The 24,076-nt window shown below is 43.9% G+C and overlaps 2 protein-coding genes across 4 annotated transcripts in view; both read left to right on the top strand.

Moving 5' to 3' along the window:
* The window catches only part of MACROD2 (mono-ADP ribosylhydrolase 2), a 2,798,553-nt gene that overhangs the window by 1,283,743 nt on the left and 1,490,734 nt on the right, over window positions 1-24,076 (top strand). The gene's annotated exons all lie outside the window — the stretch shown is intronic.
* LOC141257856 (uncharacterized) overlaps window positions 1-24,076 on the top strand; it is a 100,726-nt gene that overhangs the window by 76,139 nt on the left and 511 nt on the right. The window lies entirely within an intron of this gene.

The raw sequence follows: 24,076 nt of genomic DNA, 5'->3' as shown, positions 1-24,076 counted from the left end.
ATTGTGATTGGTGGATCCTATGTTATCAGCTGTGTATAGAGGTATTATCAGCGATTGCAATCCTGCCTGGAATAAGTAGCTTGCTGAAAACTTTTCCTGAAAGGACGGGAGTCTAAAATAACCCCAGTGTCAAAATTGTCTGAATACTATTTTTTGTTTTTTTTTAATAAAGATTGTGCTTTGAAAATAAAACATTGACAAAAAAAAGAAAATACATGCAACGCAAAAGCCTGATTTAAACTATAAGTCCTTTTATGACAACACATTCCCTTTTAGACTTGGTTGATGAGAGTAGCAATTCCCATTACTCTCCATAGACTACAATTCAGCCTGTCATCTGACAATGTTAAAAGTGTGCTAATTATTATATATTATTATACAGTACAGATTCTGCTAAGAAATTCACAAACTTCAGATGTGGTTAACAATGCTTACAGATTTCCATATTTTACTAGAGTTTCAGATTTCTTCAAACTGTGTCATTATCTGGGATTAATAATTAAAACAGATATGCTGCAATAAATGTGAGGTCCCAAACTGCTTAAGTGTTTCTATGAGATCAAATAGCTATTGAAAATGAAATCTAATAATTGAGGTCCACAAACCTTTCCTGCGCTCTGCGGGACATCATCCTGAATATCTCACACTGTATATTCTGATGCAGGAAGCAAAATTAACCTCTAATATAAAATGTTCACATTCTTCACGAATCCCATCTGTTCTGCTCCTCCAGCGCTTTTACAACTGTCCTTTTGTTACCTTCAACCATGTATTTTATATGCTAGGCGAAACCTAAGGATACTCAGGTGTACTATATAACGCTAATATAATACTCTAGTGCTTTTTCAGGGTATTAAACACAAAAATCACAGTGATCGGATTCTATGCTTCTGAGTAAAAATAAATAAAACCGCAAATGCTATGAAGCAAAAAAGAAACATTATACAGCTGTCGTATTCCATGCCAATCAAGCACAGAAGCTTCTTCAGTTTTTGTTGACAAGCGGCCAGCACGTGACCACTGCAGTCAATGGATGTCCTGAGTGATGATGCCAGTAATATGGTTACTGATTTTAAAAGAGCAATTTTTTACATGCGATAACGCTATGCATCTTTTCATAGAAGCAATTAGGAACACTTTATAGCATTTCTACTTGACGTAAGCATAGAAAAGAGCATCATTTAGAGTAACTATTTGCAACACTTGAATTTGATGCATTCTTTGTAGAGCTGCCAAGTCATTATTTCTTTCTTCAAAATAATGGGTGACTACAGTGACCTACATAGCAGACAGATTGTATCATAGATTATATTTTGGCTTCCCTCAGGTATTTTTTGACACTACCACACTTCTAATTATTTTAAAGGAGTTGTCCACACCTATACTCACCGACTTATATCAGCTGCTGCTCTCTCACTTCCTCCGGATGAATATGACGCGCCCCTGGGCCGTGGAGTACTCGGTGCCGGGCCGGTCGTTGCTACGGGAGATGTCACAGTGGCGGTGACCCGGTTCGTGACCCAGGGCGGTTAGTAGAAATGGGGATAATATTTACAGGGGAATTAAAGTTCTTTTTATACAGTTCGTGACGCCACCTGTGGTATGCGGCAATAGGGAGCCGCCGCTGCGGAGCAGGTCGTCTGGAGCTGGTGTTAATGCGGCAGAGTTGGTTTAGCTCTCCACAGGTAGAGCTTAGCTCCAGGGCTGTGCTGAGATGTTATGGATGTTGCTGTTGCAATTGTGGTGCAGTGTAGTGCAGGGGGTGATGGCGCAGCAATAATTTCACAGAGACAGTGGGGTGCAGTCTTCAGGGTTTACTCACAGTTGTTAAGTTCCTCAGGTTATACTTTCCGGACTACGACCTCCCACGTCGCGCTGCGTTCACCAGGCAGGGGTTCAGCAAACTCCCAGGTGTTTCAAGAGTGCCTGACAGGACCCCCTTCTATATGCCCTTCTCAGCCGTCTTCCTGCGCTGGCCCTCACCCTTCTTGCCCTGCGCCTCGCCAAACAATGTCCCAAGCCGGTATCCTCGGCTCTTTCTGGGCAACCTGGAGTTCCATGGATCCTATGTGGTTACTTTTTTGGCGACTTGAGTGCGGATGTGGCAACTGTACCTTGAAAGTACAGAAGCCTCCGGTTTCCAGTTGAACTTTGTAATTCTCACTAGTTAGGGGCCGGTCCCCTCTGCGGCTCAATCCCTCCGCCGCCTGGCAGATTCAGGCGTATGGGTGGCCTCCAGCACTGCCCGTACCCCTGGGATCCCTTCTTTGTTCCTGGAGCCTTCCTCCTGCTCCTCTCCTCCTCAGTCTGTCCTGAGTCTCTCTCTAGGCCCTCCTCCTGAGCAGAGCTCCTGCTCCCTCTACTTCTCCTCTCAAACTCCACTGACTGACTGACTGACTCACCCAAGATGGCTTCCCTATTTATATCTTCCTCCACCCACACCCACAACATGGTTCCCCCTACTTTGGTTCCCCCTACTCCAGCCAGGGACAGGGCTCAGCAGGGAATGACACATCTTGCCCCTCCTGCTGGTCTGGAGTAGTGTAGTGTTGGATACAGGTGTTTGGGTCCCGGGCAGTACTCCATCCTTACCTGAGAGTGAGATACCACACCTCTGGGTGAGATGCAGTACCTCTGTGGCGACTGAACCCGCAGGGGCGCCACATATGTGATTTGTCCGATCGTGGGGGGAGTGAAGCAGATGCTGATTGGCCACAGGGATTGCTTGACATAATGTAATGAGATCCCGGGAAGTTCCAGTGCTGACACCGCTGGAATAGCACCGGCATCAGATCTTGAGTGTATGTGTTATTATTTTCAAGGGAGAACGATGGGGATTGAGAAGGGGTTATCCCCTTTAAACTGGAGATTTTGGAACATTTATGCTATTTTTATGGCACTAATCCATTTTTCACTTATTAGTTTGCTAACATTGACTCACCTTTAGAGACCACATCCCTGTGCTACTTCTCAAAGGCCATGAAAAATAGTTGATCAGCCTAGATTGGAATATTTCCCTCTACGACCCTCATATTAGTTGCATGAAGGGCCTTTTGTGTGTACGACCAGTTATTTATGGTGAGACCTCAATTCAAAAATTCTACTTCCTGGGTATTTGTGATTCTAACATGGTGGTGTAGTTCTTGGGTTTATTGCCTGCTTATACACCATCTGCTCAAGTCTTGCTCTTCACATAAGTTTTTCCTAAGGTTCGTTTAATAACAATAGTTACTGCTTTCTACAGTGACTTGGAACTAATAATAGTACTTAGAGTTTACACTTGTAAGAACTTTTTTCATAATATTCAGCATTTTTATCATTCTAATATTATGTATATGTTAAAGAGTAAATATACCAGTTCTTGCTCCATCGGAGGAACACACTTTTGGAGTTAATGGCGTGTTACACAGGAGGACGTGATACATCAGTTTTGCCGGAGCTCTGCGCTGACTTGACTGAAACATCGTTTGTTTTTTATTTTGTCTTCGTTATATTTGATGCGTTATAAGACAATTAATTATCACAATTAATAATCATAAATGTATTAATGTAGACTATGTTCAATGCAGAATTAATAGCAAGTGAAATCTGCTTGTCTTAGGAAATTCCAATGTGTCCAACTCATACTGATATGTACCATTATATTTAATATTTATCACCTTTTTGTTTTCAAGTTTTGTGCTGATTAGTAAATCATTATGGTACCTTGAGCTTTAATTTCTTGTTATAGAGCTACAAAACCCCGAATCTCTGAGAATATCAGTTCTCTGCTTCATGCTTCTTCCTCTTTGTTTCAGTGATCAATGGGAGCCTGGACCCCAAACCCCCACAAATTAAAACTTCTGTGCTTACTGTCAGTTAGCTCTCTCACCGCTCGCTGCTGTCTGCTGCGGCCGCAGACAAGAGCCAGCGATCAAAGTGTACAAAGACACTTGGTACTGTACTGAAGACAAAATCCAGCAAGGAGAGCAGGCAATAACACTGTGGGAGTTGAATCAAGATATGATCGTATGCAAATTAAGGGGGTGTAACAGTGCACTGTGTCCATGCCACTGAAGCCACCTCATTTGCATACAAAAAGGTTATCTTTTTCTTTGCAACCGAACCAGTTAAATCTGTAATACAGGTATGATTTTTTAGAGGTGATAAGTCCCCTACATTCCTGTACATGTGGTTTGATTTGCATGTATTTTTTTTTTTAGTTTTGCTAATTATTTTATTTCCTCATGACAGATTTTATTAAAAATAAAAATCTTGCAATCTTCACACTGGCCACTTAAGCTTTTTTAGACTAACTTCCTGTTGTTTGAACATGTACATTAGCCACAATGAACTGACTGACTGACTGTATTGATGCATCTAATGAGCGTGTGTAAATGTCATTGTGAAGGGAATGGGGGAGCTGTGACATCACATATTGTGAATGGTGATTCTGCATTATCAGCTTTGTATTTTATATATATGTATGTTACCTGTCATTGTAATCCTGCTTCTGATGATATGGAAACTCTTGATGGGACAGGAAATACGAGTCTAAAATAGCCCCAGTAGTCAGTGAGTGTGAAAATTGAAAGATTACTAATTTTGTTGATTACTAAACATTGTGATATGAAAAAAAAAATCATTTTTTTTAAATACATATATACAAATACCTAATGTAAACAATGGGTAGTTTATAGATGATTGTTTGCTTTTATTTAAAAAGGGGGGAAAAAAACTTAAAGTTGTGCTTACATTTGAATATTAATAGATGGGAATCTATATTTTTTTCAAGCTTGATTGTTTTAGTCATATTTTGTTTTTAAACTCATTTTATCTTTGTAATGAATTCATGGTGTTTACAGTTTGGGAACGGATAAATTACTAAAAAGATTATCTTTTCTACACTCTACATCCAGTTAGTACTGCTATATACAGTAACTAAAGAATTTTCTATATTTCAAATTAGATATTCTCTGACATTTGTAAAAATCGGTATGAGATATAAGGTAGCTAAGTTTACAAACAATATTCCTAAATACATTTAATGATTACATTTCTATGGAAAAAATGATCAATCAACATAGCTAGTGTACAGAGAAGAGGCTTGTTACTGCGCATTGTGTAGGGTCTAATAGGATTTCCTTTCTCACAGGGGTTGCATCATTCTTATTAATAATTGCTAAACTTAATGCTGAGTGTTATATGGTAGGAGCTTTATATTCATAGATAATTATAGATTTTGTATTATAGGTAAAAGTGTACTTAACAATATGTGTGTAAATCTTGTGGACTGAGCTTTTTATTTCTTGCTGAGTTTTGGTTGGTACAGAAGCACACAAAAGGGCAATGCCGCAATATAAATAAGTGAGGGTGAGCATGGTGGTAGTACTACTCACCTGGGGTGGTTGTGTATGGCAGAGGTCCCCAACCGCCGGGGACAGCTAGCTCCGCGGCCCTGCGCCTGGTCAGAGCTCGCTCTGTGTGGATTTATAATGTTTTCTGCCATAGCCGTGACAGCTCGCAGCTCCTGGCAGAGAACATTATGCAGGACGGGGTGGGGCGTCGGGCGGGTCTTAGTGACGCGGCCCTCCACAGCACAGCATGGTGTGTTCCTGACGGGGTGGGGCGGCAGGCTCTCCTCACTGACACGCCCCCGGCAGAACATGTTATGTGGGGCGTGCTGGGGCAGCAGGCTGGCTTCAGTGACGCGGCTCCCGGTACCGGTGTTCAGTGTGTAGCGCTGCTAAGCAGCAGCGCTGTATGCACTGACGCTCAATGTACAATGCTGCTACTTAGCAGCGCTGTACACCGAGGTCCCGCCAGCATCCTCCCCATACAGCTCCACCCCTCCATAACCCCACCCCCATATGACCAAAGCTCCGCCCCCACCCCCACCGGGCCATGGAAAACTGGTCTTCCTTATAGCCGGTCCCTGGTGCAAAAAAGGTTGGGGACCTCTGGTGTATGGCCACCACACCTATAAGAGCCTTAGAATCCACGTCTGCAGCTCTGTGGCTGGAGGAAGATTTCTTCCACATAGCACTTCACGTTAGTGGATATGTCACAGCAGTACCTGTGGGGCTGAGCTTGCGGGAATGACTAATCCTCCATGGTATAAAATTAAGGTTTTAATTACACGAACAAATTTTGGCTCCAGACTGGTGTCTTTATCAAGGGCAAAATAAACTATCAGTTTACATATATTATAGCCCCTCTTTAGCACTGTTGATCAGTGTGGGTCTGAAGAAGTTAATAAATCATTCAACAAGCAGGGGTTTTACAAGATTTCCAAATAAAATAAAGAAATAAAATAACTGTTACCCATTTAAAGGGGTCCCTGATATAATTTACTGCAGCCCATCCTAGTCATGTGTCAGGACAGACTGTAGACCAGGGGTCTCAAACTCGGCTGGGTATATGGGCCGCACATGGAAAAAATTTGAATTTGGGGGGCCGCATTCTTTGTTCAATGTGACATTTTTAGTGATACCATTTTTTTTGTATACACCTTTTGAACATTTTTGCCGTGTTTATTTTTTTTTGGCTTGGGTCGTTATGGATGTGGCGATAATAAACGTGCACTTTTTTGTGTTTACTTTAGTTTACATATAAAACAGCATTTTTAGTGCCCAATATTTTTTCATGCTTTATTTTATTTTTTATTTTTTTTACAATTTTATTTCCCCCAATTGGCCACATACAGTAATATTGTCTTACAATTAGCATCATATAGTAATAATGGAAAACATCTTGTAGTAATGTTCCCCATCCAAGTCCCCATCTTGTACTAATGTGCCCCATCCAGGTCCCCATCCTGTGGCTATGTGCCCCATCCAGGTCCCCATCCTGTGGCAACGTTCCCCATCCTGGCGCCCATCTTGTACTAATGTGCCTCATCCAGGTCCCCATCTTGGGGCTATGTGCCCCATCCAGGTCCCCATCCTGTGGCAATGTTCCCCATCCAGGTCCCCATCTTGTGGCTCTGGTCCCCATCTTGTGGCTCTGTGCCCCATCCAGGTCCCCATCTTGTGGCTATGTGCCCCATCCAGGTCCCCATCCTGTGGCAACGTTCCCCATCCTGGCGCCCATCTTGTACTAATGTGCCTCATCCAGGTCCCCATCTTGTGGCTATGTGCCCCATCCAGGTCCCCATCCTGTGGCAATGTTCCCCATCCAGGTCCCCATCCTGTGGCAATGTTCCCCATCCAGGTCCCCATCTTGTGGCTATGTGCCCCATCCAGGTCCCCATCTTGTGGCTCTGTGCCCCATCTAGGTCCCCATCTTGTGGCTATGTGCCCCATCCAGGTCCACATCTTGAGGCTATGTGCCCCATCCAGGTCCACATCTTGAGGCTCTGTGCCCCATCCAGGTCCCCATCCTGTGGCTATGTGCCCCATCCAGGTCCCCATCTTGTGGCTCTGTGCCCCATCTAGGTCCCCATCTTGTGGCTATGTGCCCCATCCAGGTCCACATCTTGAGGCTATGTGCCCCATCCAGGTCCCCATCCTGTGGCAATGTTCCCCATCCAGGTCCCCATCTTGTGGCTATGTGCCCCATCCAGGTCCCCATCTTGTGGCTCTGTGCCCCATCTAGGTCCCCATCTTGTGGCTATGTGCCCCATCCAGGTCCACATCTTGAGGCTATGTGCCCCATCCAGGTCCCCATCCTGTGGCTATGTGCCCCATCCAGGTCTCCTCTTGTGGCTCTGTGCCCTATCCAGGTCCCCTCTTGTGGCTCTGTGCCCCATCCAGGTCCCCATCCTGTGGCAATGTTCCCCATCCAGGTCCCCATCTTGTGGCTCTGGTCCCCATCTTGTGGCTCTGTGCCCCATCCAGGTCCCCATCTTGTGGCTCTGTGCCCCATCCAGGTCCCCATCTTGTGGCTATGTGCCCCATCCAGGTCCCCATCCTGTGGCAACGTTCCCCATCCTGGCGCCCATCTTGTACTAATGTGCCTCATCCAGGTCCCCATCTTGTGGCTATGTGCCCCATCCAGGTCCCCATCCTGTGGCAATGTTCCCCATCCAGGTCCCCATCTTGTGGCTATGTGCCCCATCCAGGTCCCCATCTTGTGGCTCTGTGCCCCATCCAGGTCCCCATCTTGTGGCTATGTGCCCCATCCAGGTCCACATCTTGAGGCTATGTGCCCCATCCAGGTCCACATCTTGAGGCTCTGTGCCCCATCCAGGTCCCCATCCTGTGGCTATGTGCCCCATCCAGGTCCCCTCTTGTGGCTCTGTGCCCCATCCAGGTCCCCTCTTGTGGCTCTGTGCCCCATCCCGGTCCCCATGTTGTGGCTCTGTGCCCCCTGTGCTGTTCTTCACACACATAAAATAGAAAAAAAAAAAGATGATTCTCACCTGTCCTCCGTTCCCTCGGCGGCCTTCCTGCAGATGTGGCCCGCAGGCACCACAGAGTCTGACCCCTTGACTATCCTGACCTGGTCCAGGAGGAGCCGCCGACAGCAGCACTGCATTGCCGCACAGAGACTGTCTCCCAGCACAGCATTTTCAATGTCAGCCGCCGGCCAATCAGAGGCCAGCAGCTGACATCTGCATATGGCAATGACGTCATACTCGCTGCGCCGACACGCGGATATCAGCTGCTGGCCTCTGATTGGCCAGCGGCTGGCATTGGAAATGCAGTGCTGGGAAACAGTCTCTGTGTGGCAATTCAGCGCTGCTGTCGGCGGCTCCTCCTGGACCAGGTCGGGATCGTCAAGGGGTCTGTGCCTGCGGGCCGCATAAAGCAGCCTCAGGGGCCACATGCGGCCCGCGGGCCGCGTGTTTGAGACCCCTGCTGTAGACGGAAGACATACAGCTACTGACAATAGCTGTATCACATATACCTCAGTCAGTAGCCAGGAACATGACTGCGATATGTAAATAAATATGTCTTAACCCACATTGTTCTCCAGCTTCATCCTCCTCATCCTGACATCAGTCTGACATCTCTATAGCAGTGAACTAACAAACAAAGTAGCACTCTGTAACGCTAAGTATGGAAACATGAAATATATGAAATATGAATAGCATTACTGCTGTAGAAAATAGAAATAAATGAGAAATCTTAACGCATAAATTGGCCAATTCATGTGTACCTGGTAGCCGCGATAAGGCATTTCTCAAAATACCAGGACCCTATCAATGTGAAGTCCTCTCTAAGTGACTATGTCTGCTTGTGTGGGGGATAATAAGATCCTGCTCTAATTAAAATCACCTGTTGCATAGAGGCGGAGTGCTCAGTCAAAGCTTATAAAAAAGCCCTCCCTTGACCCATCCTCTCTGACTAGCTACCGCCCCATATCACTTCTCCCCTTTGCCTCAAAACTACTAGAACAACATGTCCACCTTGAACTGTTGTCCCACCTCTCCTCCTGTTCCCTCTTCGACCGCCTGCAATCTGGCTTCCGACCGCATCACTCGACTGAAACTGCCCTGACCAAAGTCACCAACGACCTACTAAACGCCAAATCCAAGCGACACTACTCCATCCTCCTCCTTCTTGACCTGTCATCTGCCTTCGACACAGTGGACCATTCCCTCTTTCTACAGATTCTCTCATCTCTTGGCATCACGGACTTGGCCCTATCTTGGATCTCCTCATACTTAACAGACAGGACATTCAGCGTCTCCCACTCACGCACCACCTCCTCATCTCGCCCCCTATCTGTCTGTGTCCCCCAAGGTTCAGTTCTAGGACCTCTGCTCTTCTCCATCTACACCTTTGGCCTGGGACAGCTCATAGTCTCACGGCTTTCAGTATCTCCTCTATGCTGATGACACACAGATCTACCTCTCTAGACCCGATATCTCCTCCCTACTAACCAAAATCCTACAATGTCTGTCCGCCATCTCATCCTTCTTCTCTGCCAGATTTCTAAAACTCAACATGGATAAAACAGAGTTGATCATCTTTCCACCCTCTCATTCATATTCCCCATCTGACCTATCCATCAACGTCAATGGCTGTTCATTCTCCCCAGTCCCACAAGCTCGCTGCCTTGGGGTAACCCTGGACTCTGATCTCTCCTTCAAACCACGTATCCAAGCCCCTTCCACTTCCTGCCAACTCGAACTCAAAAATATCTCTCGGATCCGTGCATTCCTCAGCAAAGACTCTGCAAAAACACTAGTGCATGCCCTCATCATCTCCCGCCTCGACTACTGCAACCTCCTGCTCTGTGGCCTCCCTTCCAATACTCTTGCGCCCCTCCAATCTATCCTAAACTCTGCTGCTCGACTAATCCACCTGTCCCCCCGCTATTCTCCGGCCTCCCCCCTCTGTCAATCCCTTCACTGGCTCCCTATTGCCCAGAGACTCCAGTTCAAAACCCTAACCATGGCATACAAAGCCATCCACAACCTGTCTCCTCCATACATCTGTGACCTAGTCTCCCGGTACTTACCTGCACGCAACCTCCGATCCTCACAAGATCTCCTTCTCTACTCCCCTCTTATCTCCTCTTCCCACAATCGCATACAAGATTTCTCCCGTGCATCCCCCCTACTCTGGAACTCTGTACCCCAACACATCAGACTCTCGTCTACCATGGAAGCCTTCAAAAGAAACCTGAAGACCTACCTCTTGCGACAAGCCTACAACCTGCAGTAACCACCGCTCCACCACATTACTGCATGACCTCCTCTACCCCCACCTACTGTATCCTCACCCATCCCTTGTAGAATGTGAGCCCTCACGGGCAGGGTCCTTGCTCCTCCTGTACCAGTCACTGACTCGTTTTGTTAAGATTATGTAAATGTTTTTGCTATGTACAGTACAGACCAAAAGTTTGGACACACCTTCTCATTTAAAGATTTTTCTGTATTTTCATGACTTTGAAAATTGTACATTCACACTGTAGGCATCAAAACTATGAATTAACACATGTGGAATTATATACTTAATAAAAAAGTGTGAAACAACTGAAAATATGTCTTATATTCTAGGTTCTTCAAAGTAGCCACCTTTTGCTTTGATGACTGCTTTGCACACTCTTGGCATTCTCTTGATGAGCTTTAAGAGGTAGTCACCGGAAATGGTCTTCCAACAATCTTGAAGCAGTTCCCAGAGATGCTTAGCACTTGTTGGCCCTTTTGCCTTCACTCTGCGGTCCAGCTCACCCCAAACCATCTTGATTGGGTTCAGGTCTGGTGAATATGGAGGCCAGGTGATCTGGCGTAGCACCCCATCACTCTCCTTCTTGGTCAAATAGCCTTTATACAGCCTGGAGGTGTGTTTGGGGTCATTGTCCTGTTGAAAAATAAATGATGGTCCAACTAAACGCAAACCGGATGGAATAGCATGCCGCTGCAAGATGCTGTGGTAGCCATGCTGGTTCAGTATGCTTTCAATTTTGAATAAATCCCAACCAGTGTCACCAGCAAAGCACCCCCACACCATCACACCTCCTCCTCCATGCTTCACGGTGGGAACCAGTCATGTAGAGTCCATCCGTTCACCTTTTCTGCGTCGCACAAAGACACGGTGGTTGGAGCCAAAGATCTCAAATTTGGACTCATCAGACCAAAGCACAGATTTCCACTGGTCTAATGTCCATTCCTTGTGTTCTTTAGCCCAAACAAGTCTCTTCTGCTTGTTGCCTGTCCTTAGCAGTGGTTTCCTAGCAGCTATTTTACCATGAAGGCCTGTTGCACAAAGTCTCCTCTTAACAGTTGTTGTAGAGATGTGTCTGCTGGTAGAACTCTGTGTGGCATTGACCTGGTCTCTATTCTGAGCTGCTGTTAACCTGCGATTTCTGAGGCTAGTGACTTGGATAAACTAATCCTCAGAAGCAAAGGTGACTCTTGGTCTTCAATTCCTGGGGCGGTCCTCAGGTGAGCCAGTTTCTTTGTAGCGCTTGATGGTTTTTGCAACTGCACTTGGGGACACTTTAAAAGTTTGCCCAATTTTTCGGACCGACTGACCTTCATTTCTTAAAGTAATGAGGGCGACTCGTTTTTCTTTACTTAGCTGCTTTTTTCTTGCCATAATACGAATTCTAACAGTCTATTCAGTAGGACTATCAGCTGTGTATCCACCTGAATTCTGCACAACACAACTGATGGTCCCAACCCCATTTATATGGCAAGAAATCCCACTTATTAAACCTGACAGGGCACACCTGTGAAGTGAAAACCATTTCCGGTGACTACCTCTTGAAGCTAATCAAGAGAATGCCAAGAGTGTGCAAAGCAGTCATCAAAGCAAAAGGTGGCTACTTTGAAGAACGTAGAATATAAGACATATTTTAAGTTGTTTCACACTTTTTTGTTAAGTATATAATTCCACATGTGTTAATTCATAGTTTTGATACCTTCAGTGTGAATGTACAATTTTCATAGTCATGAAAACACAGAAAAATCTTTAAATGAGAAGGTGTGTCCAAACTTTTGGTCTGTACTGTATATCCCTATCACATGTAAAGCGCCATGGAATAAATGGCGCTATAATAATAAAATAATAATAATAATACATAGAAACAGAAAAAACTGAACGGCACTTCCAAAACAAGAAATAGGTGTGAACAGGTGCTTAATAGGAGCAGCTATCTCCATATACAACTAACAAATAAAGTAGCACTCTGTAACACTAAGTATGCAAACATGAAATATATGAAATATGAATAGCCTTACTGCTGTAGAAAATAGAAATAAATGAGAAATCTTAGCGCATAAATTGGCCAATTCATGTGTACCTGGTAGCCGCGATAAGGCGTTTCTCAAAATACCAGGACCCTATCAATGTGAATACCTCTCCAAGAGACATCCATCTGCTTATGTGTGGGATAATAAGATCCTGCTGTAATTAAAATCGGCTGTGGCACCTGTTCACACCTATTTGTTTTGGAAGTGTTGGTCAGTTTTTTCTGTATCTTTATATCAGTGCACAGAGACTGACTGTGCCCAACTGGTAAACAAACGTCGAAGAGGTTGAAGCTGGAGATAACCCCCTATCTTGTATTGCTCAGCAAAGAGTAGATATATTTTTTTGCATATCACAGTCCTGCTCCTGGTCTACAGAGATATCTGTGATACAGCTCTTGCCAGTTGAGACACAGGACTTGGCAGCTTTATGTCTTCAGTTTTCAGCCCTTTTTGATACGTGACGAAGACGGGCTACAGTATGAATGATATCAGGGACGCCATTTCATCTACTTCTCGGAAGAACCCCTTTAATGTCCTTCTTCGGTGTTTGCCGATGATTATGCAGTAATCATGTCCCATCCATTGCTCATGTGATTACTGCGGTCAATAACTTGTCTTGGTAGTCACGTGCTGAAGCCTGTAATTAGGGGACGGCAGGCACATGAATGATAGATGTTGCGTTATGACTGCATGACCAGCAGGGTTGACAAGAGGAGCTTGATCAGACAGGGTCTAAAAGGTAAGTAATGTTGTTAATTTGATTGCCCCCAAATTTAGTAAAATCATAGAAAACACTTTTAATTTCAGGATGATTACCAATGCTATGACTGCACACACATTTAGATTAAACTGGAAGATTACAAAATTCTTTTATTATGATTTTAACTGGAAAAATCATCAATGTATTAAATATTCTGTTTATCAGTTTAGCAGCAATGAATTTTATACGTAAGTTATCAATAATAAACTATTATATTTAGACTCGCCGCCTGTCTGTGGCTCTCCACCAAACATCTTAGGAATTACAATGGCAGGAAACGTACACATATGGTATCTAGCTCTCCAGTCGACAAGGTGTAAACTTTGTTCTGTAGTTAAATTTCTCTACTACTCGTGTGCAATAAACTAGAAAAATCACTTTGAGTAAATGAAACCCAGCTTGACCACATGAGCGTTTCACTTCAGATATCTGGTAAGATTAATGTGTTTCCATTTATTTGGCACAATAACTTTTTTCTTGTATAGTAGAACACAAGTACCACAAAATTTTCAGTGTGTATTGTGTTTGGCAGGGGCTAGCCCCATGAAATAAACTGCAAAAAATTCCAGAACCAAACTATAAAACTGCTAAGGGAAGACTGAGCCAAGTGCTTGTTTCACCAGGGTCAAGGAAGTATTATTTCACACAACTGCTTTCCTGTAATGCAAAACCAATCAAGATTTTGCATGAAGCTGTGCAAATTTGAAACAGATTTTTTATTATTATTATTATTATTATTATTATTGCAAAGACAATTTCTGCTTGTAAATGTAATCTCTGCAAAAGTAGATTGCGTAATGCTGATCTATGCTGCCTTATAATACACGTGCACGAATGGAAATAAACATGTCTTTCACTTCCACAATACAACCTTGCAAGATTGTGGTGTAAATAAAAAAAATAATGATAAAAAGAATGGTGAAACCCAGTTGTCAATTTGACAAAACCAACTAATAAAACTAAAAAATTATTATATGTTCCATGTCCCAATCAGCGTTGTTTGACAAAACCTTGTTAAAGGGTTGACTTTTAGGATTGCTACTTCCAATAAGTGGCACTAGAGTTCTAGTCCTTTTCCTCTCTAAAGAGACAATTTGCATATTTAATTTCCCAGAGGAGCGTACATGGCATATAAGTCTCCTCACTCTGACATGCCAGGCCTGGCTTGTCATTCTCCACAAGGAGAAATGTTACCCCTTAGATCCCAGTTTTAAGCCTCTCGCCTAACCAAATCAGATCTCATACTTTGCACTGACGAGGCGCAATACCCCGAAACACTGTCTGCAAACTGAGATTATAGTTCTGGCTTTTATCCTAAGTCATATTGCAAAGCTCGTTAAAGGGTCCATAATGACTTTCAGGATTGCTACTTCCTATAGGTGGCACTAGAGTTCAAGTCCTCTTCTTCTCTGAAGAGGCAATTTGCATATTGAGCAAGCTAACAAGTTTAGAGCCAAATTTACACCTGGAATTATTGCTTCTAACTTCTCTTTTCTTAGTTGGCAAAAAAAAGATGATCCAGCACTATTGTGTGGGAATGCAAATATTCACAAAAAACTGTCAGGTTCGGAGAGAAATCAGAATCTTGGATAAAGGTGGGATGGAATACTTCACTTCCACACTGTAGTAAAATGTTGTGCAGGCAATTCATCAGTAGAGATGAGCGGTGTTCGACTAGAACTGTTCGCCAATCTCAAATTCGAGCTGTTTTGGGCGGTGTTCGAGTTGTTCGACGAACCCGAACGATTTGCAAAAAATTCGGCTGTTCGAGGTTATGTTCGATAACTGTTCGTGCACCAAAAGCGTGTCCTGCATGTCTGGCGCTATTTAGAGCACCAATCATGCAGGGATTGTCTGCCACTCACTGTAATGCCACAGCCATGGTGGTTGTGGCATTACAGTGATTGCCCAAATCGATGGGAACAGTGCCAACAGTGAAACATGAAAAGCCGGCAATTCAGCAGCGGCATACACCTGTACCCGACAATTTAGAACCGAAAGAATAGAGCTTCACACATAGATTAGATAGATATAAACATGTCAGCCACATATATACGAAGTACAGTGAAAGTGCTGCTTACTGTACTTGTCATTTAGCGTAAAGGATTTATCAAAAAAAATAATAGTGTTTTCATGCACCGTCTCTTTAAAAAAGCCGGCCGGCAATTCAGCAGCGGTACCCGACAATTTATAACAGACAGAATAGAGCTTCACACATAGATTAGATAGATAGAAACATGTCAGTCACATATATATGAAGTACAGTGATAGTGTTGGTTACTGTACTTGTCATTTAGTATTAAAATAAAGGATTTATTATTAAAAAAATTGGCGTGGGGTTCCCCTTAATTTTAGTCTCTAGCGGAGGTTAAGCAGACGGCTGGGGCAGATGTTTGAAGCCTGGGAAGGGGGTAATACCCACGGAGCTTCCCAGGCTACTAATATCAGCCCCCAGCTGAATACATAGCCTTTACTAGCTATTAAAATGGGGGACCCCCCAAAAAAAATGACGTGGGGTCCCCCCTAATTTAATAGCTAGCAAAGGCTAGGCAGACAGCTGGGGGCTGATATTAATAGCCCAGGAAGGGAGCCATGAATATTGGCCCCCTCCCAGGCTAGAAACACCAGCCGTCAGCCGCCCCAGAAATGGCGCATTCATAGGATGCGCCAATTCTGGCACTTAGCCTCGCTCTTCCACGCTGCCCTGGTGCGGTGGCAGGGGGTAATAGGGTTGGGGTTGATGTCAGCTTATAATGCCAGCTGACATCAAGCCCAGGTTAGTAATGGAGAGGCGTCTATAAGACACCCCCATTACTAACCCCATAGTCAAAGTTAAAAAAAACACAAACACCCAGAATAAAGTCCTTTAATTGAAATAAAGACACAATCCTTTATTGTTCTAAATTAAACCATACTTACCGTCACGCCCATTCCAGCTGAAGCCAACGATCTCCTGCAATAAAAGAAAAATAATAAAGCAACCTCATCCTTACCTTTCCATGGTTCCCACGACAGCTTCAGCTCTGCTACATCGAGATGACAGGCTGGACCGCAGCAGAACGCTGCCATCCAGCCTCTCATCCCGCAGACACTGAGAAGCGCAGGCTTGCTTGCGCTGCTCAGCGTCTCTCCGTGACGACATCCAGATGAGCCGAGTTCATGTCCAATGAACTCGGCTCACCTCATGCACGTCACTGACAGCGTGGGAAAATTCTCACGCTGAAGCGGTGAGTGCAGGAGAATTTTCCCACGCTGTCAGTGACGTGCATAAGGTGAGCTCATGTCCAATGAACTCAGCTCACCTCCTGCACGTCACTGACAGCGTGGGAGAATTCTCCTGCACTCAGCGCTTCAGCGTGAGAATTCTCCCACGCTGAAGCGCTGAGTGCAGGAGAATTTTCCCACGCTGTCAGTGACGTGCATAAGGTGAGCTCATGTCCAATGAACTCAGCTCACCTCCTGCACGTCACTGACAGCGTGGGAGAATTCTCCTGCACTCAGCGCTTCAGTGTGAGAATTCTCCCACGCTGAAGCGCTGAGTGCAGGAGAATTTTCCCACGCTGTCAGTGACGTGCATGAGGTGAGCCGAGTTCATTGGACATTAACTCGGCTCATCTGGATGCCCTCACAGAGAGACACTGTGGAGCGCAAGCAAGCCTGCGCTTCTCAGTGTCTGCGGGATGACAGGCTGGATGGCAGCGTTCTGCTGCGGTCCAGCCTGTCATCTCGATGTAGCAGAGCTGAAGCTGTCATGGGAACCATGGAAAGGTAAGGATGATGTTGCTTTATTATTTTTCTTTTATTTCAGGAGATCGTTGGCTTCAGCTGGAATGGGCGTGATGGTAAGTATGGTTTAATTTAGAACAATAAAGAATTGTGTGTTTATTTCAATTAAAGGACTTTTTTCTGGGTGTTGTGTTTTTTTTAAATACTTTACTAGAAATTCATGGTGGTCATGTCTAATATTGGCGTGACCCCATGAATTTCGGGCTTAGGGCCAGCTGATAATGCCAAGCTGGCCCTAACCCCTTTATTACCCAGTGAGCCACCGCATCAGGGCCCTGGATGAGTTGGGTACAGCGCCAGAAGATGGCGCTTCTATGAACGCGCCATTTTCCGGGGTGGCTGCGGACTGCAATTTGCAGCCGGGGTGGCCCAGAAAGCTTGGGCCTCCCTGCGCTGCGGATTCCAGCCCCCAGCTGCCTAGTTGTACCTGGCTGGACACAAAAACAGGGCGAAGCCCCACGTCAATTTTCTTTAAATTATTTCATGAAATAATTAAGAAAAAAAGGGCTTCCCTATATTGTTGTGTCCGGCCAGGTACAAATAGGAAGCTGGTGGTTGGGGGCAGCCCGTTCCTGCCTGCTGTACCTGGCTGGACACAAATATAGTGCGAAGCCCCACGTCAAGTTTTTTTAAATTATTTCATGAATTTCCTGAAATAATTTAAAAAAATTGAAGTGGGGCTTCGCACTATATTTGTGTCCAGCCAGGTACAGCAGGCAGGAACAGGCTGCCCCCATCCACCAGCTGCCTATTTGTACCTGGCCGGACACAACAATATAGGGAAGGCCTTTTTTTCTTAATTATTTCATGAATTTCATGAAATAATTTAAAAAAAAGTACGTGGGGCTTCGCCCTATTTTTGTGTCCAGCCAGGTACAACTAGGCAGCTGGGGGCTGGAATCTGCAGCGCAGGGAGGCCCAAGCTTTCTGGGCCCCCCCCGCTACAAATTGCAGTCCGCAGCCACCCCGGAAAATGGCGCGTTCATAGAAGCGCCATCTTCTGGCGCTGTACCCAACTCATCCAGGGCCCTGGTGCGGTGGCTCACTGGGTAATAAAGGGGTTAGGGCCAGCTTGGTATTATCAGCTGGCCCCAAGCCCAAAATTCATGGGGTCACGCCAGTATTAGACATGACCGCCATGAATTTCTAGTAAAGTATTTAAAAAAAACACAACACCCAGAATAAAGTCCTTTAATTGAAATAAAGACACAATTCTTTATTGTTCTAAATTAAACCATACTTACCATCACACCCATTCCAGCTGAAGCCAACGATCTCCTGCAATAAAAGAAAAATAATAAACCAACCTCATCCTTACCTTTCCATGGTTCCCACGACAGCTTCAGCTCTGCTACATCGAGATGACTGGCTGGACCGCAGCAGAACGCTGCCATCCAGTCTGTCATCCCGCAGACACTGAGAAGCGCAGGCATGCTTGCGCTCCTCACTGTCTCGCTGTGACGGCATCCAGATGAGCCGAGGTCATGTCCAATGAACTCAGCTCACCTCCTGCACGTCAGTGACAGCGTGGGAAAATTCTCCTGCAATCAGCGCTTCAGCGTGAGAATTTTCCCACGCTGTCAGTGACGTGCATGAGGTGAGCCGAGTTCATTGGACATGAACTCGGCTCATCTGGATGTCGTCACAGAGAGACGCTGAGCAGCGCAAGCAAGCCTGCGCTTCTCAGTGTCTGCGGGATGACAGGCTGGATGGCAGCGTTCTGCTGCGGTCCAGCCTGTCATCTCGATGTAGCAGAGCTGAAGCTGTCGTGGGAACCTTGGAAAGGTAAGGATGAGGTTGCTTTATTATTTTTCTTTTATTGCAGGAGATCGTTGGCTTCAGCTGGAATGGGTGTGATGGTAAGTAGAGTTTAATTTAGAACAATAAAGGATTGTGTCTTTATTTCAATTAAAGGACTTTATTCTGGGTGTTTGTGTTTTTTTTAACTTTGACTATGGGGTTAGTAATGGGGGTGTCTTATAGACGCCTCTCCATTACTAACCTGGGCTTGATGTCAGCTGGCATTATAAGCTGACATCAACCCCAACCCTATTACCCCCTGCCACCGCACCAGGGCAGCGTGGAAGAGCGAGGCTAAGTGCCAGAATTGGCGCATCCTATGAATGCGCCATTTCTGGGGCGGCTGACGGCTGGTGTTTCTAGCCTGGGAGGGGGCCAATATTCATGACTCCCTTCCTGGGCTATTAATATCAGCCCCCAGCTGTCTGCCTAGCCTTTGCTAGCTATTAAATTAGGGGGGACCCCACGTCATTTTTTTTGGGGGGTCCCCCATTTTAATAGCTAGTAAAGGCTATGTATTCAGCTGGGGGCTGATATTAGTAGCCTGGGAAGCTCCGTGGGTATTACCCCCTTCCCAGGCTTCAAACATCTGCCCCAGCCGTCTGCTTAACCTCCGCTAGAGCCTAAAATTAAGGGGAACCCCACGCCAATTTTTTTAATAATAAATCCTTTATTTTAATACTAAATGACAAGTACAGTAACCAACACTATCACTGTACTTCATATATATGTGACTGACATGTTTCTATGTATCTAATCTATGTGTGATGCTCTATCTTTCTGTTCTAAATTGTCGGGTACCGCTGCTGAATTGCCGGCCGGCGTTTTTAAAGAGAGAGTGCATGAAAACACTATTATTTTTTTAAATAAATCCTTTACACTAAATGACAAGTATAGTAAGCAACACTATCACTGTACTTATTATATATGTGACTGACATGTTTCTATCTATCTAATCTATGTGTGAAGCTCTATTCTTTCTGTTCTAAATTGTCGGGTACAGATGCTGAATTGCCGGCCGGCTTTTTTAAAGAGACGGTGCATGAAAACACTAATATTTTTTTTAATAAATCCTTTACACTAAATGACAAGTGCAGTAACCAACACTGTCACTGTGCTTCTTATATGTGTGACTGACATGTTTCTATCTATCTAATCTATGTGTGATGCTCTATTCCTTCTTGTCTAAATTGTCGGGTACCGGTGTATGCCGCTGCTGAATTTGCCGGCCGGCTTTTTTAAAGAGAGTGTCTTCTGAGCAGTTTGTCAGCTTTTGGACACCTTTGCATTTGTTTTCTATGTGTTTCTATGTGTTTTTGTTTGCCTGCCATTGGTTTTAACGGTGTTCGACGGTGTTCTAAGGTGTTCGACGAACAGTTCGACGAACAGTTCCTCGAACATCCCAGTGTTCGACGAACCGAACCGAACCCGAACACTACGGGGGTGGCTCAACACTATTCATCAGTCTATGTTAACTTCATGAAGAAACTCAAAATACTATCTATGATGTTTAGCCAAGGCACCATGATCTGGAGAAACAGGTGGTTAGGAATGTTGTAAGGTAAGCGATGCCTGAAAGGAGCCTAGTTTATTTCTTTGCACATAATCTTAGTAGAATACTTTTCTGTACTGAAGGATTTGCAGAGGATCAGAGAAATTTGTGTTCCCAGTACGTGGACAGCGAGGAGCTATAGACTTTGGTACATTGGGCACAAGTAGAAATTATTCCATAAGACCATTATCATAGCCATACAGAATAATTGCATGTCCCTTAAAGAGACCCTGCAGCAGGATTTAGCAAAATACAGTAAAGGCATGGCCATAATGGTGCTTTTATACTGATTATATTGATATCTTTGGTATATCAGGATTTGAAATTTTCTGCTAATGATATTTCAGTGCACAAGAGTGGGACTGTAGGTAGAGTCTTCTCCTCCTACTCCGGCCCCTCCACCTGTCCCCCGATATTTCAATGGCAGGTCATTTATTCTTCAGTGATCTGCATCTTGTTTGAAATTTCATACCACCGTCAGTGGCTTGGGCGGCGCGTGCGCAGTTTGATTCCATGGCAGATCTTTTGGCCTTCAATAAAATGTTACAGAAAATGTATGCCCTGATTAATCATTTACATTTTTTAATCATTATTTTCTTTTTTTCTTTTCTTTTGCACTGGCAAATTTGGCCCTAAATTCATCAATATGATGCTCAATGTTTGATGAATTTGTCACAAATGCAAAGATGCTTTGTTTTTTATTTGTGCACCTTTTTACTGTAAATAGCCTTAAAACTTTTTCTTAACTTAACCATTTCCTATGCTAAACTTTTTTCTGTACGTTAAAAAATAAATCTATCACAGATTTTGTACTCCCCTTAAGTACTGGAATGCAATTGTGAAAAAAATGTTGTGACTTTTTCGAAAAGTCTCAAATGCTAATTTAGGTAAGAACATCTGGATAATGATAGCTACTGTATTCCCATAATATTGAGCAAACCTAAAAAATGATGAGTACTTAAAGTAGCTTCAAAATGGTGCAAAAGCCATAAAGAGTTTGGCACAGGCATAAAAATCATCTAGAAACTAAGCACAAAAAGATAAATGGATGAATCTTGGATATTTTTTTTTTTATCTTTTCCTGGGTATATTTCTGGCTTTAGCTCAAAAAATTGCACCAAAAACTGCAATAACATTTTTTTTTAAAAAAAACTCTCTTGTGTGAAACCTCCCTAATGGTATGTTTGGTGCCACTGCATTTCTCTTACTCAGATTTGACTAACTTGCGCAGGAATCTGATGTTTGTTGTTAACCTAGTTTAACAATGTAAAACGTATACAGATCAAAATGAAAAAGCGATTAGGTTGAAAATTAAAAGTGAATGAAATCCTGTCTCCCTCCCCATAGTTATTTTTGTCTCTATGTTGGCAGTGATGGGGATTAATTCACCTACTGTGCACTGCCTAATTCAGTCAGTAGTCACAATAATGATCTCTCTCCCCTGGCGTCCTGCTAACATAGTGCGGTGGAATTTTCATAATCGCTTTTATGTGTCAATATTCAGCCTTATCTAAATTATTTGAATTAAGAAAATTGTCAATTACCGTTGCAACTCGGCTAGAAAAGAAGTAGAGAACGCCATTCGTTAGGGAAAAAGACCATTATTTTTTATTGTCGTTAGTTCTAGTATTGAAAACACAAAGTGTGAAGAATAAAAGCTTGAGTGGAAAGCTGAATTTAGTGTTTTCTTGCATGGTTACAATAAGGCCAGTTAATATTTATTTTGATGGATATAAAGGATGACTTTGTTACCGCTCGCAGTCAGATAAAAGTGCTGATATAGAAGGGAAGAAATCCACATACATTTTAAAGAGAACCTGTCATCTGGATTTTATACCTCGAACTAGCAGCATGTATGTAATGTATGTAAAACCACTTAAATGCTCAATAGTTCCTTAATTTTCTTTTAGAAATCCATTTTACAGTGTTAGAGAAATCCATAGTTGCAATTGTATGCTAATGATCCGCAAGTGCCGTGGACAGACTTTGCACTTAGAGCCTTCCTGCTTCTTTACCTTTTCCCCTACCCACTGCCTGCCTCCTGTCTCTGACTGCAGGCCACTGAAACATGATTGACCTGTCAGTCAGAGACCGGAGGCAGGCAGTGGGCAGGGGAAATAAAGAGAGAGTCAGGAGAGCTGTAAGTGCAGGGCACGCCCACTCCACTTGCATATATTAGCATACAATTTCAATTACGTATTTCTTTGAAACAGCAAAACAGATTTCTACAAGAAAGGTTAAGGCTTAATCCGCATTAATGCGGCTTTACATACATGTCATTAGTTTGGGGTATAAAATCCTGATGTCAGGTTCCCTTTAAAGATGGTCATAAACATGCAATAGTTCCCTGACTAACTGCCACCCCAGAAAAGTGTACATTCAACTTGACCTTAAGTAATGAGCCAAGGGATCAAACTAATCTGCTGTAGACATTTCTAAAATAGCGGGAACAAAAGGAGGCAAGTATATTTCAAAAGGGATGTAGCACCGGCGTGCAGAAGATTAGACTGCTCTTATAAGATTTACCTGCTTTTCCAGAAATAACGGGAATTTTTACTTTTTCCACCAGCTCTACAGGGCATTTTTCATTTGCTGGTATGATATTAAAGGGAAACTGTCAGTAGGATCATCCATCCTGAGGCGTCTATATGGGCATGTAGGTCATAGGAAGCTGAATAAAATTATACATTGATATCTGCTATCTGATGTCTTATTCCAGAGAATTCCACATTTTTCTTAAACTGTATGTAAATGACCCCTTCCAGGCTCTGGGGAGGACGCTGCCTGGAAGATAATTCTGCCTCCAGAGATTATTTTACATGAAGGGGGAGTTACCAGTGTGATGTGTAATGGCCGCTCTCTGCTCTCCTGATCTCACTGCAGAGCTGTGTGTGACTGTACCTGACACATCTGCAGGTTCCTCTCAGCTTCCATCTCACAGGCAGACAGGGTTGTAATATTGCTCCAATACAGCGAAGCTGTGTGAGCTGCAGTAAATGTGTTTGCAAGGAGACAAAGTTCAGTTCTCCTGTTCTGTGTTAGTTACATGTCTCACACTGGTAACTGACCCTTCAAGTAAAATAATCTCTGGAAGCAGATTCTCATGCAGATCTGTGTCCAGCCATAGCCTGGTACAGCTCATTTACATATAAGATAAACATGGATTTCTCTGGAATAATACATTAGATCGCAGATATCCATGTATAATTTTATTCAGCTTCCTATGACTTGCATGCCTATATAAACGGCTTAGGAGGGTTGATCCTACCAACAGATTGCCTTTATGGCTTATTGCAAGAGGCCCACATTACCAAATTATACTAAAAGGGGCTACACTAACCCACAAGCTCCTTGCATGTGGTAGAGCCATGAGCACAAAGCCATTACAGCATTATATAATACCCATACATCTCCCAAGGTCCGAGCTGTATATACTCTTTGCTTCCTGCCATACAAGCTTGATTAAACATCTTTCCTCTATTTGGGAAGAGACTTTCGGTGGTAAATGGTACATGCAGATTCCTGTGGCTTTAGTTGGAGACTATTATGT

This window comes from Phyllobates terribilis, unplaced genomic scaffold (assembly GCF_046119375.1).
Source record: "Phyllobates terribilis strain yellow unplaced genomic scaffold, ASM4611937v1 Scaffold_3__8_contigs__length_932513732, whole genome shotgun sequence".
NCBI lineage: Eukaryota > Metazoa > Chordata > Amphibia > Anura > Dendrobatidae > Phyllobates > Phyllobates terribilis.
Note: the sequence above shows the minus strand (reverse complement) of the source record. Positions and strands in the feature narration are given on the sequence as shown.